This window comes from Schistocerca cancellata, chromosome 9 (assembly GCF_023864275.1).
Source record: "Schistocerca cancellata isolate TAMUIC-IGC-003103 chromosome 9, iqSchCanc2.1, whole genome shotgun sequence".
NCBI lineage: Eukaryota > Metazoa > Arthropoda > Insecta > Orthoptera > Acrididae > Schistocerca > Schistocerca cancellata.
This window is the reverse complement of record NC_064634.1, coordinates 80,013,382-80,031,363: the sequence shown is the minus strand read 5'-3', so window position 1 is coordinate 80,031,363 and position 17,982 is coordinate 80,013,382.

The window sequence follows — 17,982 nt, the reverse complement described above, 5'->3', positions numbered from 1 at the left end:
CGGTGTTATGCCGGCGTAACACCATGTATACGCCGGTGCGACGCTTTCAGAACATTCGGATACATTTGGGTACAAGTCTTCTGGTGTATTTCGTGCCACTCGACTAACATTTTGCGGACTATTGTATGAGGTCATTATTTTATAATGAGTGCTTCTCACTACAAAATGGCATAAATGGAGTAATAATTTAAAAAATTAATTTGTTATAGGAAATACCAACATCCTAATCCTCCCATTACGGAGCACTGAGCTGGAATGGAGACCACTGGGATACTTTTGTAACGAAATAAATAGCTAAAAATTGTGATAAATGACTGAAGAAATAGATAAACACTGAACAACAGAGGGAGACACACATCTGTGTCTCTCTTCTGTTGCACTATATGCTCATCGTGAAGTGCATGCTAGTAGGCGCTACAGACTCGAATGGTATGGTTCATATGGCTCTGAGCACTATGCGACTTAACTTCTGAGGTCATCAGTCGCCTAGAACTTAGAACTAATTAAACCTAACTAACCTAAGGACATCACACACATCCATGCCCGAGGCAGGATTCGAACCTGCGACCGTAGCGGTCACGCGGTTCCAGACTGAAACGCCTTTAACCGCACGGCCACACCGGCCGGCGACTCGAATGTTTTTAAGAGCAGCACATTGCGGAATAACGTCCATTTCGACAGACACAGGCTTGTTCTGCCAAGTCAACGTTTTTAACATTAAAATTATAACTAATTAATATGTTACCAGTTTTACGGCTGGCAAAGCTTCGTGTGTTCCCTCTAAAGCCGTAATTTTTATGTAAAACCTACCATGGAGAGGAACAGCAGAATATTATTTGTTATCTAGTAGTTATAAGAGTCGAGGGGCATGAAATAAAAGCAGTTGTTGGGAGGAGAGTGAGACAGGGTTTTAGCCTCTCCCCGATGTTATTCAATCTGTATATTGAGCAAGCAGTAAAGGAAACAAAAGAAAAATTCGGAGTAGGTATCAAAACCCATGGAGAAGAAATAAAAACTTTGAGGTTCGCCGATGACATCGTAATTCTGTCAGAGACAGCAAAGGAGTTGGAATAGCAGTTTAACGGAATGGACAGTGTCTTGAAAGGAGGATATAAGATGACCATCAACAAAAGCAAAACGAGGTTAATGGAATGTAGTCGAATTAAGTCGGGTGATGCTGAGGGGATTAGATTAGGAAATGAGACACTTAAAGTAGTAAAGGAGTTTTGCTATTTGGGAAGCAAAATAACTGATGATGGTCGAAGTAGAGAGGATATAAAATGTAGACTGGCAATTGGAAGGAAAGCGTTTCTGAAGAAGAGGAATTTGTTAACATCGAGTATAGATTTAAGTGTCAGGAAGTCGTTTCTGAAAGTATTTATATGGATTGTAGCCATGTATGGAAGTGAAACATGGAGGATAAATAGTTTGGAAAAGAAGAGAATAGAAGCTTTCGAAATTTGGTGCTACAGAAGAATGCTGAAGATTAGATGGGTAGATAACGTAACTAATGAGGAGGTATTTAATATAACAGGGGAGGCGTTTGTGGCAAAACTTGACAAGAAGAAGGGGCCGGTTGGTAGGGCATGTTCTGAGGCATCAAGGGATCACAAATTTAGCATTGGAGGGCAGCGTGGAGGGTAAAAATCGTAGAGTGAGACCAATAGACGAATACACTAAGCAGATTCAGAAGGATGTAGGTTGTAGTAAGTACTGGGAGATGAATAAGCTCGCACAGGATAGAGAGGCATGGAGAGCTGCATCAAACCAGTCTCAGGACTGAAGACCACAACAACAACTACAGTTTATACATAATATCAACTTCTGGTGATGGTACAATATAGTTGTAAGATTCAGTATCCTTCACCTAATATCATTCTATGGCATATCCTCTATCTAATTAAAAGCACCTATTGTACGAACACACCCATAGCTTTTTCACGTTATTCCGACTGCAAATTGTGACACTAAGACATCGTCTGTGAGCACGTTTTTGTATGAACACCTTCTATTGCTATAAATGCTAAACAAATACCGCAACGCTTATTAATGTGATGTTATTATCTTCTTAATTATTTCATTTCATGTATGCACCCAGGCAAATTGTCGAAGAGGATCGTTTTCGTGGTCCACGTGTTATGGTATGAGGAAGAACATTGTTGCTTGAGTGTGCTCATCTTCAAATCTTTGAACATGATCCACTCACCGGTCAACGTGACTGTGGCACTGTACAACTTGCCTTTGTGGGTCCTCTCAGAGGTGCACTCGGCGCCGACTTCTTAATTATGACGTGGCGCGACCTCATTCGACAGCGCAGGTGAAGGAGCTGCTCTTGGAACAGGACGATATTCGGCGAATAGACTGGCCTGCCCCTTACCCCGACTTCAATCCCACCGAGTGCACCTCTGTTCGAGAGACAGCTGCTACACATGCACATGCCTCAGTTATCAGCCACATTTGTGGAGAAATTAACGACCTACTACAAGAGCTCGTTATTGATGATGATGATGATGATGTTTGGTTTGTGGGGCGCTCAACTGCGTGGTTATCAGCGCCCGCACAATTACCCAATCTTTGCTCAGTCCAATTTCGCCACTTTCCTGGATGATGATGAAATGATGAGGACAACACAAACACCCAGTCATCTCGAGGCAGGTGAAAATCCCTGACCCCGCCGGGAATCGAACCCGGGACCCCGTGCTCGGGAAGCGAGAACGCTACCGCGAGACCACGAAGCTCGTTATTACAATAACTATGTGGCCATCATGGAAGCAAGCTACAGAGCATGCCTTAATGTCTGTGATGATCAAACTCCCTATTAGTACCCATGTCCCACCTTTTGTAATGTCCACGGAACCATCAAAAATTGCGGTGACTTCACTGTCTTTGAATAAATTGTGGTTAAAGTACACTGTGCATGGGAAAATAGCGCTATCCAAATCTGGCTCCGGGACACCCGTGATACACTATGGGCCACAGATGATTGGAGTGAACGACAGCTGTGGAGATATGTATAGCGAATAGACGTGCAGTTGCTGAGCTACTGACCGCCCAGAAGAACCAAAGAGGTACCAACACTGTCTCCTCAGTCACCGTTCAGTTGCTGCGTATGGGCCTCTGCATCAGGTGCCTGGCTCATGCACCCACGCCGACCGCTGTTCATCGACGAAGAAGGCCGAAATATGCACGCCAGTACCGCAAATGGAAATTCACTGGATGTCGACAGGTAGCCTTTTCAAATGACTCACGTGTTATGCTTCATCAGACAGATAGCCTTTGATATGACAACGAAGTCTTTCGCGACGGAGTCCTTGCATAAAAAGTTCTCGGTTTACTTGCCGCGTCAAATTTGGATAAAATCCCAAGCTTTCGATGACTACCTCCGTCATCTTCGTCAGGGGTAAAACTGACTGTCGTGGACCGGTGAGGCTTCCGCTTTTATAAGCAGTGGACGGCTTCTCATTGGCTGGATGACGTGACGGTGAAACCGGCACGTACTGACGTGGCGGCCTCTATATCCATAGAGTTTGTTTGCGCGCTTTATCCAGCGTTGCTTGCAGCGCCATCCGTCGCAACAGGCGGAGAACTGCGAGGAATGTAAGAAGAAGTCTCCCTTTGCGCTCTTTCTTTATCAATTGCGCGCTTCCATGCATTGCTGAGTGCATAAACGGAGTCCCTTTTGCATATATTTTCACAGAGTCTAATTTCAACTGCTACCCTGATGACAGAGTCCCAATAGTTTGAAGCGTGAGCAAGTAGTCTTGTTTCATCGAATAAAATCTTATGTTTGTTTAACAAACTGTGCTCAGCCACCGCTGAACAAGGTCTTAGGTGGAGATTTCAATTTACCAGATATAGACTGGGACACTCAGATGTTTAGGACGGGTGGTAGGGACAGAGCATCGAGTGACATTATACTGAGTGCACTATCCGAAAATTACCTCGAGCAATTAAACAGAGAACCGACTCGTGGAGATAACATCTTGGACCTACTGATAACAAACAGACCCGAACTTTTCGACTCTGTAAGTGCAGAACAGGGAATCAGTGATCATAAAGCCGTTGCAGCATCCCTGAATATGGAAGTTAATAGGAATATAAAAAAAGGGAGGAAGGTTTATCTGTTTAGCAAGAGTAATAGGAGGCAGATTTCAGGCTACCTAACAGATCAAAACGAACATTTCTGTTCCGACACTGACAATGTTGAGTGTTTATGGAAAAAGTTCAAGGCAATCGTAAAATGCGTTTTAGACAGGTACGTGCCGAGTAAAACTGTGAGGGACGGTAAAAACCCACCGTGGTACAACAACAAAGTTAGGAAACTACTGCAAAAGCAAAGAGAGCTTCACTCCAAGTTTAAACGCAGCCAAAACCTCTCAGACAAACAGAAGCTAAACGATGTCAAAGTTAGCGTAAGGAGGGCTATGCGTGAAGCGTTCAGTGAATTCGAAAGTAAAATACTAGGTACCGACTTGACAGAAAATCCTAGGAAGTTCTGGTCTTACGTTAAATCAGTAAGTGGCTCGAAACATCATGTCCAGACACTCCGGGATGATGATGGCATTGAAACAGAGGATGACAAGCGTAAAGCTGAAATACTAAACACCTTTTTCCAAAGCTGTTTCACAGAGGAAGACCGCACTGCAGTTCCTTCTCTAAATCCTCGCACCAACGAAATAATGGCAGACATCGAAATAAGTGTCCAAGGAATAGAAAAGCAACTGAAATCACTCAACACAGGAAAGTCCACTGGACCTGACGGGATACCAATTCGATTCTACACAGAGTACGCGAAAGAACTTGCCCCCCTTCTAACAGCCGTGTACCGCAAGTCTCTAGAGGAACAGAAGGTTCCAAATGATTGGAAAAGAGCACAGGTAGTCCCAGTCTTCAAGAAGGGTCGTCGAGCAGATGCGCAAAACTATAGGCCTATATCTCTGACGTCGATCTGTTGTAGAATTTTAGAACATGTGTTTTGCTCGAGTATCATGTCGTTTTTGGAAACTCAGAATCTGCTATGTAGGAATCAACATGGATTCCGGAAACAGCGATCGTGTGAGACCCAACTCGCTTTATTTGTTCATGAGACCCAGAAAATATTAGATACAGGCTCCCAGGTAGATGCTATTTTTCTTGACTTCCGGAAGGCGTTCGATACAGTTCCGCACTGTCGCCTGATAAACAAAGTAAGAGCCTACGGAATATCAGACCAGCTGTGTGGCTGGATTGAAGAGTTTTTAGCAAACAGAACACAGCATGTTGTTATCAACGGAGAGACGTCTACAGACGTTAAAGTAACCTCTGGCGTGCCACAGGGGAGTGTTATGGGACCATTGCTTTTCACAATATATATAAATGACCTAGTAGATAGTGTCGGAAGTTCCATGCGGCTTTTCGCGGATGATGCTGTAGTATACAGAGAAGTTGCAGCATTAGAAAATTGTAGCGAAATGCAGGAAGATCTGCAGCGGATAGGCACTTGGTGCAGGGAGTGGCAACTGACCCTTAACATAGACAAATGTAATGTATTGCGAATACATAGAAAGAAGGATCCTTTATTGTATGATTATATGATAGCGGAACAAACACTGGTAGCAGTTACTTCTGTAAAATATCTGGGAGTATGCGTGCGGAACGATTTGAAGTGGAATGATCATATAAAATTAATTGTTGGTAAGGCGGGTACCAGGTTGAGATTCATTGGGAGAGTCCTTAGAAAATGTAGTCCATCAACAAAGGAGGTGGCTTACAAAACACTCGTTCGACCTATACTTGAGTATTGCTCATCAGTGTGGGATCCGTACCAGATCGGGTTGACGGAGGAGATAGAGAAGATCCAAAGAAGAGCGGCGCGTTTCGTCACGGGGTTGTTTGGTAACCGTGATAGCGTTACGGAGATGTTTAACAAACTCAAGTGGCAGACTCTGCAAGAGAGGCGCTCTGCATCGCGGTGTAGCTTGCTCGCCAGGTTTCGAGAGGGTGCGTTTCTGGATGAGGTATCGAATATATTGCTTCCCCCTACTTATACCTCCCGAGGAGATCACGAATGTAAAATTAGAGAGATTAGAGCGCGCACAGAGGCTTTCAGACAGTCGTTCTTCCCGCGAACCATACGCGACTGGAACAGGAAAGGGAGGTAATGACAGTGGCACGTAAAGTGCCCTCCGCCAAACACCGTTGGGTGGCTTGCGGAGTATAAATGTAGATGTAGATGTAGAACCTCTTCCTGCACACACTTGCCACCCACCGCGTGGATGCCTTCCTCCTCAATGAAACCTTCCTCCAACCCCACCACACCGTCCACACTTCGCCCTACCTCCTTCACCGCTCCGATAATCCCCTCCCGATTGCGCGTGGCCGAGTTGCCATTGGTCACCACCAGATCTCCGTTCGGCTCCAACCTCTCCTTCCCGACCCCACCGAACACCTGATCCTTAGTCTCTTCTTCCCTGGCCTTACCTTCACCTGCGCCACCATCTATGTCCGCCCTAACGCCCCTATTCCCTTCGACTTCCTCTCCCACATTGACCATACCTTCTCCTCCTACGTGATCGCTGCCGACCTCAACATCCATAGTCGTTCCGCCGCCCAGTTACGGCGGTGGCATCGGTTCCTCTCCTCCCTTCAAGGCGACCTCCTCCCCATCCCCCAGCACACCCATCCCGAATCCAACTCCACTCCCGATGTTATCCTTTCCTCCCCTAACCTCCTTGGTAGCATAACGGTGGATGTCCTGGAATCTATTGGTAGCGACCATCTCCCTGTCCTCCTCACCGTTTCGACGGTCGTCGCCCCCGCCCCGACCCTCGTAATGACCCTCCCCCAAAGTACGTCCATGACTATTCCTGTGCCAACTGGAATGCCTACCAGGATACCCTCTCCAAACAGGTCGATAGCCACCCCTTTACCTACCGCCACCCTGACGATGTAACCCATGCCGCCTCCTTTCTCCAGCAGACCTTGTCTTAGGCCGTGGAGGCCCACGTCCCTATTGTCGCCATCCACCCCCACTGTCCTACCTTACTCCCACAGGCCGTCCTCCTCCTCCGTGAATCCCTCCGTCTCTACCGTGCCTTCCTCCACATGCGTGACCCGGACACACTCTGACGCCACCGGCAACTCCAGCGACACATTCGAAATTTGCTCGCGGCTGGCCTATCCTACCTATAAACTCATCCAAGTTCTGGTCAGCCTTCCGTCACCTTACCGGAACTAAACCCTCCCCCTACTATCCTCTTCTCCATGATTATCACCCCTTCCCTGACACCCTTAGTAAGGCCAATCACTTTGCCTCTTACCTCTCTGATATCTTTTCCATCCCCGATGATCCCCAGTTCGATTACTCCCTCTTCCCTGATGTCCACGATCGAACTGACACCTCTGTCCCTCCCCTCGCTCCTGGCTTCCAGTACTTGGACAACATTGCACACACGGAACACAGTGCCCCTATCACTACACAGGATCTCATTGCTACACTCCGCACGAAACGCAACACCGCTTCTGGTCACGATCGTGTCACCTACCATCACCTTCGTGAAGCTCCTGTCTCTTTCCTCTCCACCCTGGCCAGGCTCTATAATGTAGTCCTGTCCACCGGTTACTACCTCGACCTGTGGAAAACCTCCTGTATCCTGATGTTCCTTAAACCTGGTAAACCGCCGCCCGCCGTCTCCTCCTACCGTCCCATCAGCCTTACCTCGGTCTTCAGCAAGGTCCTGGAATCTATCCTCACCCGCTGCATCCACCAGCATCTCCGCAAGCACCGCCTCCTTCCCATTACGCAGTGTGGCTTTCAGCCGTCCATCTCTTCCGACGACCTTCTCCTTCACCTCACTCGTCTCCTTTCCGAACAGCTTAATTCCCGTTGCTCCGCAATCTTCCTCTCCCTGGACCTCGAACGTGCTTACGACCGCGGATGACATTCCAGTCTCCTCTTCAAGCTCCAAACCTTCGCCCTTTCCATTAACTACGTCCGTCTGATCGGCTCCTTTCTCTCCCACCGTCCTTCCTATGTCACCATCCATAACACGGATTCCTACACCTTTCTTCCCTCTGCCAGTGTGCCCCAAGGCTCCATCCTCTCTCCCCTTCTGTACCTTTTATATACGGCGGACATGCCGCCGCCGTCACCCCCCATCCACCTTCTCCAGTTTGCCGATGACACCGCTTTCCTTGCCCTTGCCCCACCCTGCAGCGCTCCCAACACCTTCTTCACTGCTTGGTGCAACCAGTGGTTGCTCAAGGTCAATCCCTCCAAAACCCAGGTGATCATTGTAGGCAAAACCTCCCCTTCTGTCCGCCTCCTTGATTTCTATCTCACCATCTATGGCCGTCCTATCGCCCTCACCCCCACCCTTAAGTACCTTGGCGTCACCCTCGACCGTCGACTCTCCTGGACCCCCCATCTCCGGACAATCCAAGCCAAGGCACGCTCCCAACTCTGTCTCCTCAAGCTCCTTTCCGGCCATACGTGGGGTCTGGACCCCCCCACAATACTCCACACCTATAAATCCCTCATCCGCCCTATCCTTTGTTATGCCCATCTGCCCTGGATCTCTACCCCCCCCCCCCTACCTTTTATAAATCCCTTCAAATCCTTGAACGCCATGCTCTCTGCCTCGCCTATCACATCCGTCTCCCCTCCCCCAAGCGGATCCTGTACGATCTCATTCCGTTCCCCCACCTCCTCCTTTTCCTTGAAAGGATATGGATCCTGTACACCTCCTGCAAACTCGATCCTCCTCACCAGCTTGTCTCGCCCATCCTCTCCCGCCCCCGCCCGCTGCCGCACCTGTATTCTCACGTCCCACCCGGTCTCCATCTCTCCGCCCTCCTTACCCTCTCCCAAGGTGGCTTCCGCCAGCTCCCCCTCCCTGATGATGTCCTCCTCCCCTCCATCTACCTCTCCTATCAACTTTGATCTCCCCCCCACTTGAACGCCATGCTCTCTGCCTCGCCTATCGCATCCGTCTCCCCTCCCCCAAGCGGATCCTGTACGATCTCATTCCGTTCCCCCACCTCCTCCTTTTCCTTGAAAGGATATGGATACTGTACACCTCCCGCAAACTCGATCCTACTCACCCGCTTGTCTCGCCCATCCTCTCCCGCCCCCGCCCGCTGCCGCACCTGTATTCCCACGTCCCACCCGGTCTCCATCTCTCCGCCCTCCTTACCCTCTCCCAAGGTGGCTTCCGCCAGCTCCCCCTCCCTGATGATGTCCTCCTCCCCTCCATCTACCTCTCCTATCAACTTTGATCTCCCCTCCACTTCCTGTGTCCTTTCCTTTAGGCACCCTCCCTCCCTTCCCCTCCCTTCTCTTTCATTTTCTCCCCATCCCCCTTCTTCCACCCCTCTTCCCCTGGGCTTCCCCTCCCCCTTCCTCCCTTCCCCCTATCTCCTCTGCCCATGGCATCTCTGCTCTCCCCTCTCCCTCTCCCTCTCCCACCCCCCCCTCCTCCTCTCATGGCAGGTCCCCTGACTCGTACACGCTCAGTAGACTTTCGCGCACCGGAGATCATCGCCATCAGTGTCTCGTGTGTGTGCCTTCGTTTTGTGGTTTAGTGTTCTTTCGCCGTCACGCCTCCACTGTTCACGTGTGCCATCGCAGTCCTCCGTGTTATGCGCGCCGTGTCAACAAGTGTTAGTGTTTTTCTCGTCCAGCGTGAAAGGCTTCATGTTTATTGTTTTTTGTATCTACTTTTTTTTGCCCGCCGTTTTTACTGTATTGTCTGTATCACCTATATGTTATATTCTTGTACCACTTAAGGCTGAAGAGCGGCGTAATATGCTGCTGCCAGCCCGCCTGTATGAGGTGCTTAAAATTACAATAAAGAAAAAAAAAAAGGTCCACGACAGTCAGCTTTACCCCTGACGAAGATGACAGAGGTAGTCATCGAAAGCATGGGATTTTATCCAAATTTGACGCGGCAAGTAAACCGAGCTTTTTATGCAAGCCTTTGATATGTATGGCATGAAACATCTGGAAACAAGGAGGTCCAGGCACCACTAGTGGTCCAGGCAAAGGGGGGATGGTAATGATACGGGATATTCTTCAGCTGCATTCCCTGGATGGCACAATGGGTCAACACAAGTATGCATCTATTCTTCGAGATCATACCCATCCCCACATGCAGTTTGTTTTTCCTCAGCATGATGACATCTACCAGCAGGACAATTCAATGTATCACACACCTCCATGCTCAGTCCTGCATGCAGTTTGTTTTTCCTGGAAAGATGACATCTACCAGCAGGACAATGCAATGTATCACACGCCTCCATGCTCAGCCCTACATGCAGTTTGTTTTTCGTAGCAAAATGACATCTACCAGGAGGACAATGCAATGTATCACACACCTCCATGCTCACCCCTACATGCATTTGTTTTTCCTGGCAAGATGACATCTACCAGCAGGACAATGCAATGTATTACACACCTCCACACTCAAGCCTACGTGCAGTTTGTTTTTCCTGGCAAGATGGCATCTACCAGCAGGACAATTCAATGCATCACACACCTCCATGCTCACCCCTACATACAGTTTGTTTTTCCTGGCTATATGACATCTACCAGCAGGACAATTCAATGTATCACACACCTCCATGCTCAGCCCTACATGCAGTTTGTTTTTCCTGGCAAGATGACATCTAGCAGCAGGACAATGCAACGCCTCAAAGTGTGTTTGCGTGGTTGGAAGGGCACATGAATGAGTTTACCATACTCCCCTGGTCACCAGACTCCAAGGATTTAAATCCACTTTGTGGGATCACTTCAATTGCGTTTTTCGCGCCATGGATCCACAGCTCAGAAACCTAGCGCAGGTGGCCACAGTACGTGAATCGGCATGTCTCCACTTCCCTGTCGGTACCTTCCAGAACTTCACTGGCTCTCTTCCTGCACGTCTCAAAGTGGTTCGCATTGCAAAAGGTGGTTGTTCCTGCTTTTGTCAGCTGTTCACATTAATATGAGTAGACACTGTAAATAAAAACACTTTCCTGGAATAGACGCCGATAGAAGTAAGGAAGTATGGAGTGTTCACTGCTCCCTCATACGAAATGCCGCAAGACAGATCTCTGCATAGTGCTCGCAATGCTTCAGAATTCCAAAAGTTTGGACTATTTGAATGCAATACTGATTTTCCTTCAAAATTTATGTCATATGTTTGATTTAGTCGGTAAATTCCATTTGCTAATGCTAGGAACTACTCTTTTACACGTGTCGTAATTGCGACGCCTTATCTGCGAAATAAAACCGAACAGTGCTTTTCTGCTATTTTACTGACAGTAGATTTGTGCTTAGTTGAGGTACGTACAAATTATCCAGTCGTCCATAGTGACACGTGTATAACACTCCGGTCGGAATTGTGTCACGTACACAATGTTCTACAACAGAACAATGAGAAAGCGAAGGTCAACGCGACTATCTGGCGGAGAGAGACCACGCCACATGTGTCCACACTTCACATGCTGTCTAAAGCTTGGATGGGAACTGCCCGCTGTCAGACTCTTCACTTGCTTCTTCACCCAAGCCGGTTTCTGAAGCACAGTAAGAAAAGACGTAGATAGAGACGGTTTCTGTCGTATTCTACTATCTGGCCAAGAGCTGCTGATTTATGTGCTCTAGATTTCGTGGTTATATACTGGGACACTGCTGCTGCCCACTACCCACTACTCAAAACTCGATGACCTGTCGTCCACTAACGAACAACTGAAATATACTTCGTAGAGACGAAGACAGAGGTGTAAAGCTAATGTACATTCACAGAGAAGGCAAAGAAATGGAATACATTTTCAAGTCCAGTTATGTAAGTCCTGTTGTGTACATTCGACGACTTTGGTCAGCGCCACGATTGCAGAGCAAACAATATTTTCATCAGAGATACGACGTTCAACTTATTTCACGATCGATTTTTTCAAAGTCATTTCTTGGCACTTGTCATAATCTAATATAGAACGGATATGGGCTAAAATATTTGACGTCCTCTGACACTCCACTCGTTTCCACGTTCGTCAGACATCAGAAAAAACACCCTATGAGTGCGTTATCGTCACTAGAATAACTTTTTGGGGTTAGGAGTGGATCCTTATTCTATGACAGAGCACAACAGTGTTTAGCTGTACTATTGTTTTATTCCTATTTTATCGTTAAAGAAGCACACTTGTTTACATAGACAGTGACAAGACAACTTCAGAACAGTTGTCCAGATAACGCATTACGTCCTGTTTAGCAGAAATGACACAACTCAACAATATCAAACGTAAATAGAAGGTTCTCTACAAGATTTTTGTTACTTCTAGACAGTGAAGTTGGCCGATATTACGACAAATCATCCGATTCCGGTTCTATTTAGGATGACAATCAATTCTACGGAGGATAGTTAGTTTTTGTGCCAAGATGAGCAAAAGATTACTCAAGATTGTTCGACTTCACACTGGACGCAAGCTGGAGAACCGACAAGTTTACGCCTCTGCCAGGGACATTACCTTTAGCTGCGATGTTCCTTCGACTGCATGGGTGCTCTCGCCCTCTGAAAATCGTATAAAAAACTAATGAAAATCTTTACTGATTTTATCAGCTGAAACTGTCCTATGTTTTACGTTAGGCGAGAAAACATGCATTCATCCCTAGTCTGGAAAATATGGCGATATACACGTGCATAGATGGAGCGGCGTGTATACTTCAATGCCCTCTCAGTTCTCACAAGACCAATTAACTATGTGGCTGTTAAATTTCTCTGCTGTCTGAGCTCAACGACTCTTCAGCTAATTCCTAGCTGAATGTCAGCCAAAGTAAACGCAGTGTTCACACAAAATTCCTCTTTTGGCGTCGTACAGAGCGTGATGCGCCCTGTTCTACACTTGACGCTGGTTCAGAGGAGAGTCCTGGAAGTTTTTGGTACTGTGTCTTTCGAGGCAAACTGTCCCCCACCTGTGTCCTTTCGTGCTTCACCTCACAGCTTTTTCTGACCAATGGGAGCGTTGCATTCATCTCGTGGAAACTACCACTGCCAATCGCACAGGGCCTACCTTTAAACTGCGTCGAAATATCGCCCCTTTTTCTCCTTCCGAGTTTATTTCAGCCAATCGGACATTTAGTACTTGCTCCTGACGCCTAAAACTTACATGCTTACATCACGAATGTACCACGAGCCTTTCACGTGATCAACTGCATCGCTGGTCTGTTTCTATCCATCTGGAAACGCCCCAAGAATTTCTCCGTCGCAAGCAGCGCTGTGCCGCTACCTGCTCCCCTCGAAGTATCACCCAGCGCGTTCGTTGTCCCTTTTGCCGTGGGTCACCAACCCCCTGTTACAAGCCTTTAGTTGTATGACGGCCGTGACGACGCAACTCGCGTCTGCCCCCAGACTAAAACGTTTCTTCCAGCAGCTTTTTTCACCTTTTGCTCACTGACATGCAGGATTTGGGTTCAGTGTGACAATACTGTCGAATCGAGTGGCATCCCTTTGTATTACAAACTGTACATTTTGATAGGCAAATCTTCTCACAATCGCCGAAGTATGTCAGGTGACATATCCATCTACTTGTTATGACGTATAAAATCTCATGTAAGGTGCGACATTGACATTCATTCAAGCTGCCACCTTACAGTCCTAATAGTTCATCAGGCTTGTCAAATGGAGCACATGGTGTCTTCTCGCAAGTACATAGCCAAAGTTGGAGTCTGGGGGACTCTGGACCTGCTATCACGTAAATGAAATTACACACGCCATAGTTTCCATGTAGTGAAACTAAAACACATATTGATTTTCAATAATATAACAAAAAAAAGATACGCACTATCGATAGTCAACAAGAACAATTAATAGATTTAAACTATCTCTGCAGCCATAGCACTATTGGCTATCGCCCATCCTTTTAGTCAAGGCCAATCGTTGGCCTTGCATGAGCTGAGTTGTTGTTTTGTTTATCAGTTCAGGTCTTATTTGCACTTGAATTTAATGTAAGTGCTTCCACTTATAAGCGAATAGTTTCTAATCATCGATAAGCTTGTAAAAAGAATAAAGAGTGAAACTGATTATGACCTGTCTGCTACTCGTATAAGAGCCTAATTACCAGTCTATAGCAATTTAATACTAGCACTGGAGTCGTTATTTGGAGCCTGGTAGAACTTTTGGCTTGCACTGTTTCATTATTTCACGAGGCATTGGAGCGATAAATATCTTTACAGAACGCACTGAATCGGTGCATAAAACTACACTTGGAATTGTCCGTGTCGCCCAAAAATCGCGTTGATCTACAAAAACGTCGCCCAAATGACGATGGTTGCATTTGTTTAAAAAATTTGCTAGATATTCTATCATTAGTAGCCCAGATGGTAACTCCAGCAGTACTCAGTTATAAAATCAGTTCCAATACGGAACAATAGGAAGGGATTTGTGGAGAGCGGGAGGGGATGTGATGACAGCACTTTGTATAGTTCATTCGTTTCTAAATGGTCTTTTCAGCAGGCTACCTCAATTCTTCCGAATCGACTGTGCTCTGGATCCTTCCCACCCAGTTTCATCTAAAATCTGTTTACGCTCTTGTAATACTATAATAACTGAAGGTAGCAATTCCATGCACAATTAAATTTTAAACTATACATGCATTCATGCACTATCAAATGACTAAACGAGCACAAGTAAAGAAAAAACATGCAGTCTCAGAAATCAGTCTTTTGGTGTGATTCATTTTATTTTAATTTAACACAATATACATTAACTAAATTCTCCACCAACTTGGGACAGCTCTGTGTGTTGAGCCGCTGAGCCAACAATCCTTAGATTCGCTGCGCGAGGTGGTTTAAGTCCATCTGCCGCCAACCTTGGAATGGTTTTCTGTTGTTTCCCATTTTCAATTTAGGCAAATCCAGGATTTGTCTCTTACTACAGGCCACAGACAACTCCTTTCGAATATCTTTCTTTCCAGACAGATTCGAGTTTCCTTAAAGATGCAGCCCTTCCGCTCAAATGAAAAGAGCTGCATCGAAGGCGAGCTGAGCATTTCTTCGCAGACTCCCGGCACTAAAATCCATTTGATAAATAAATACTAATCCAAATGAGGGAGATTGGAGAGTGACAGCTTCTTAGTTGTTTGTCAAAATGAAGCACTCCGAAGTAACGAGATTATATCACCGTTTAGCGAAAACTCTGAGATAAATGTGGACTAAAATGGTTTATCGGAAATTTTTAGAATAAATGAAAAAACAGAGTCTTTTTATGTCCTGTTTAATAAATCGGATCCCCGTCCTCACTTTGACAAAATTCTAGCTACGTCCTTGCTCCTCTCTTACAAAATGGTATAACTATCGTCGAACGATCTGTACGTCACATCTCTTAGAGTCATCTAGCGAAAGTGTAATTTCTAAACAAAATCCGCCCGAACAGGTCGCGGAAGACCCTAAATGTGCTGACCGATCGCCGTATCATCTTCCACCTATAGGCGTCACTGGATGCTGCAATGGTTCTTTATTTGCGTGATCCTTACGGCACTCCAACCACAGTTCTCGATACCAGTAATATCCTATTACTTTTCTGCGAAGTAACAGACATATTTTTGTGACAATATTCACATTTGGTTTTATTAATGTATTGGTACTCCGATGTATCGATATATTACAGTGATATGGTTCTTGTGTGTATTCATTTCTGTGAGACTGTGATAATCTTTGACTTACTTGTAACCGTTTTGGCGCAGAGAGCAGTCTTTGTTTCACTTTGCAGAAGTTAAGTTGTTATTTCGCTTTGTAAAAGAACAGTCAAGTCTTGTGTTTGGTTAAATTGGAAATTAAATATATGAAGATTGATACAAAACTGTTTTCTTGATGATGTGTCAATTAAGAAGAAGTATATGTGGATTTACAGGAAGTTTAATAAAAATGTGGATCGTGAACATCAAGTCAAAAATTATTTCTACCATACCATTGTTCTGATCTCTGATTGTTCGATCATTAAGAATTTCCTGAAAAACGCGTTTTTTAGGTCTTCAAATATTGCTAAAATACAGATCTGGACCTTCTAGCAGACAAAGCGGAATCACCCTAGAATCAACAAGATGAGCGATAACAACTTCAACGAAATCTACGTGGGAATCCATTCAAGATAAGCGCCAAAATTAATAACTTTTTTACAGTGACTTCATTATTTCCATTCTGACGATGCCATCCACAGTCAATAACTTTGTTGTTGCCCGATAAAGCGAACAAATGCTGCGTGAGCAACATTATTAATCTGATTTCTAACCTATTTTGTAAGTGGTCTTATTGTTAGAATGCGGATATGGAAGAGCGTGTGGTCAGCACACCGCTCTCCCGGCCATTATTTTCGTGAGCGAAGCCGCTACTCACAAGGGCTGAGTGCACCCTCCCTTGCCAACGGTGCTCTGCAGACCGGACGGTCACCCATCCAAGTGCTAGCCAAGCCCGAGAGCGCGTAACTGCGGTTATCTGATGGGAACCGATGTTACCACAGCGGCAAGGCCGTTGGCAATTTCGTATATACACGTACTTATTTTTGTTTTATGCTTAATGTGAAAGCGAAAGTATTGCACCTCTAACATCAGCTCATGGCACTTGTTTAAACGATTTCATTACTCTAACACTTGTGATGCAAGTCCTCATTTGCACATTCCTTTTAGCCTGCAGCAAAGTCAGCTGAATGGCGCATACTGTCTAGACTCGTTAATTCCGGCCTGATGTTGCATGTTGCACCGAACCGACATCAAGACTGTTTCCCAGCGCTAAAGCTCTCACGATGATATACGAATGTTGCCGGTAGAAACCGAAGCGTTCATCCACAGTGCTGTGCTTTCAAGAAGGAAAGAATTCGGCGGCTGTGTACTTCACAGCTGTCGCGGTGTGCTGGTACAGTGATTCTGAGAATAATAAGGATGAATGTTGTAACCCGGTACAAATAACACGAGAGTTTTTTTAATGGAGCAACATGATCTGAAGCCGTGTCTTTTGCACATCAGAAATGTTATCAAAATATGGGCGAACGTAATGCAGCATTAAACGAAATACACTGTACGTTAAGAGAGTATAGGCCGAATGTAATAGTGGAGGTAATTAAAAAGAAAATAAAAACTCTCCGTTCACAGAATTGCCAAAAAAGACATGCCATTTAGACCTCTAAGAGAAGTGGTGCTGGCATTGAGGATGTTTACGTACCAAAAGTACTGTCTTTTTGGCAGACTTCGATTCGCCAGAGCCATAAAATCTTAGAGTAGCCGATAACTTCTCGAAAGAAGTAATTTATTGATTTTCTCAACAGTGTCCTGCTAGGTTAATTTCTGTTCCGCATGGTCAAGTAGTTGTTGAAAATTATTATCAAACATGGGTAATTAATTTCAGAGAAGGATTAGTGCCTTAAAATAAGTGTTTTCGAATAAATGTCAAACTTCCCCTCTTCCCCATCTTCTCATCTGCTTTTCCACTCACTATAATTGCTTTCTTATTTTCATGTTGTTCACTGCTAAGGTATACAACAGAGTGGTCGCAAAGAAAGCTTGATCTTTGTCCATGCAGCAGAGTCTACTGCCATGCGTTTTGTCAAGTCGAACCACATGCGACCTTCCCAGCTCGCTTTAGCCCGCGGCTTGTTGTGCTGTTTAACGAACGTTGCACTAAGGCAACTGCTGGTAGTGTAAGTTCATGTATATCTACAAATGTTAATGTTGGTGACAGTTGAGCATAGTGCCTTCATCACATTTTTATTGATTTATTAATTCATTCATTTACTTAATTATTTTTGTAACAGTGTTCCCTCGGTCATAAATGACAGCTCTTTAGTGGAAAGTAATATAAAAGAACTTGTAATAACATAACGGTTGTCGTTTTAGTGTTGGAGGGAAGTGTGGGGGGAGGGGTAAAAACTGTGGCGGGAGACCAAGAGACAACAACAGTAAGCAGCTTGAAATGGATGTGGGTTGCACTAGTTACTGAGAGATGAAGAGGCTTGCACAGGATATAATTAGTATGGAGAGTGG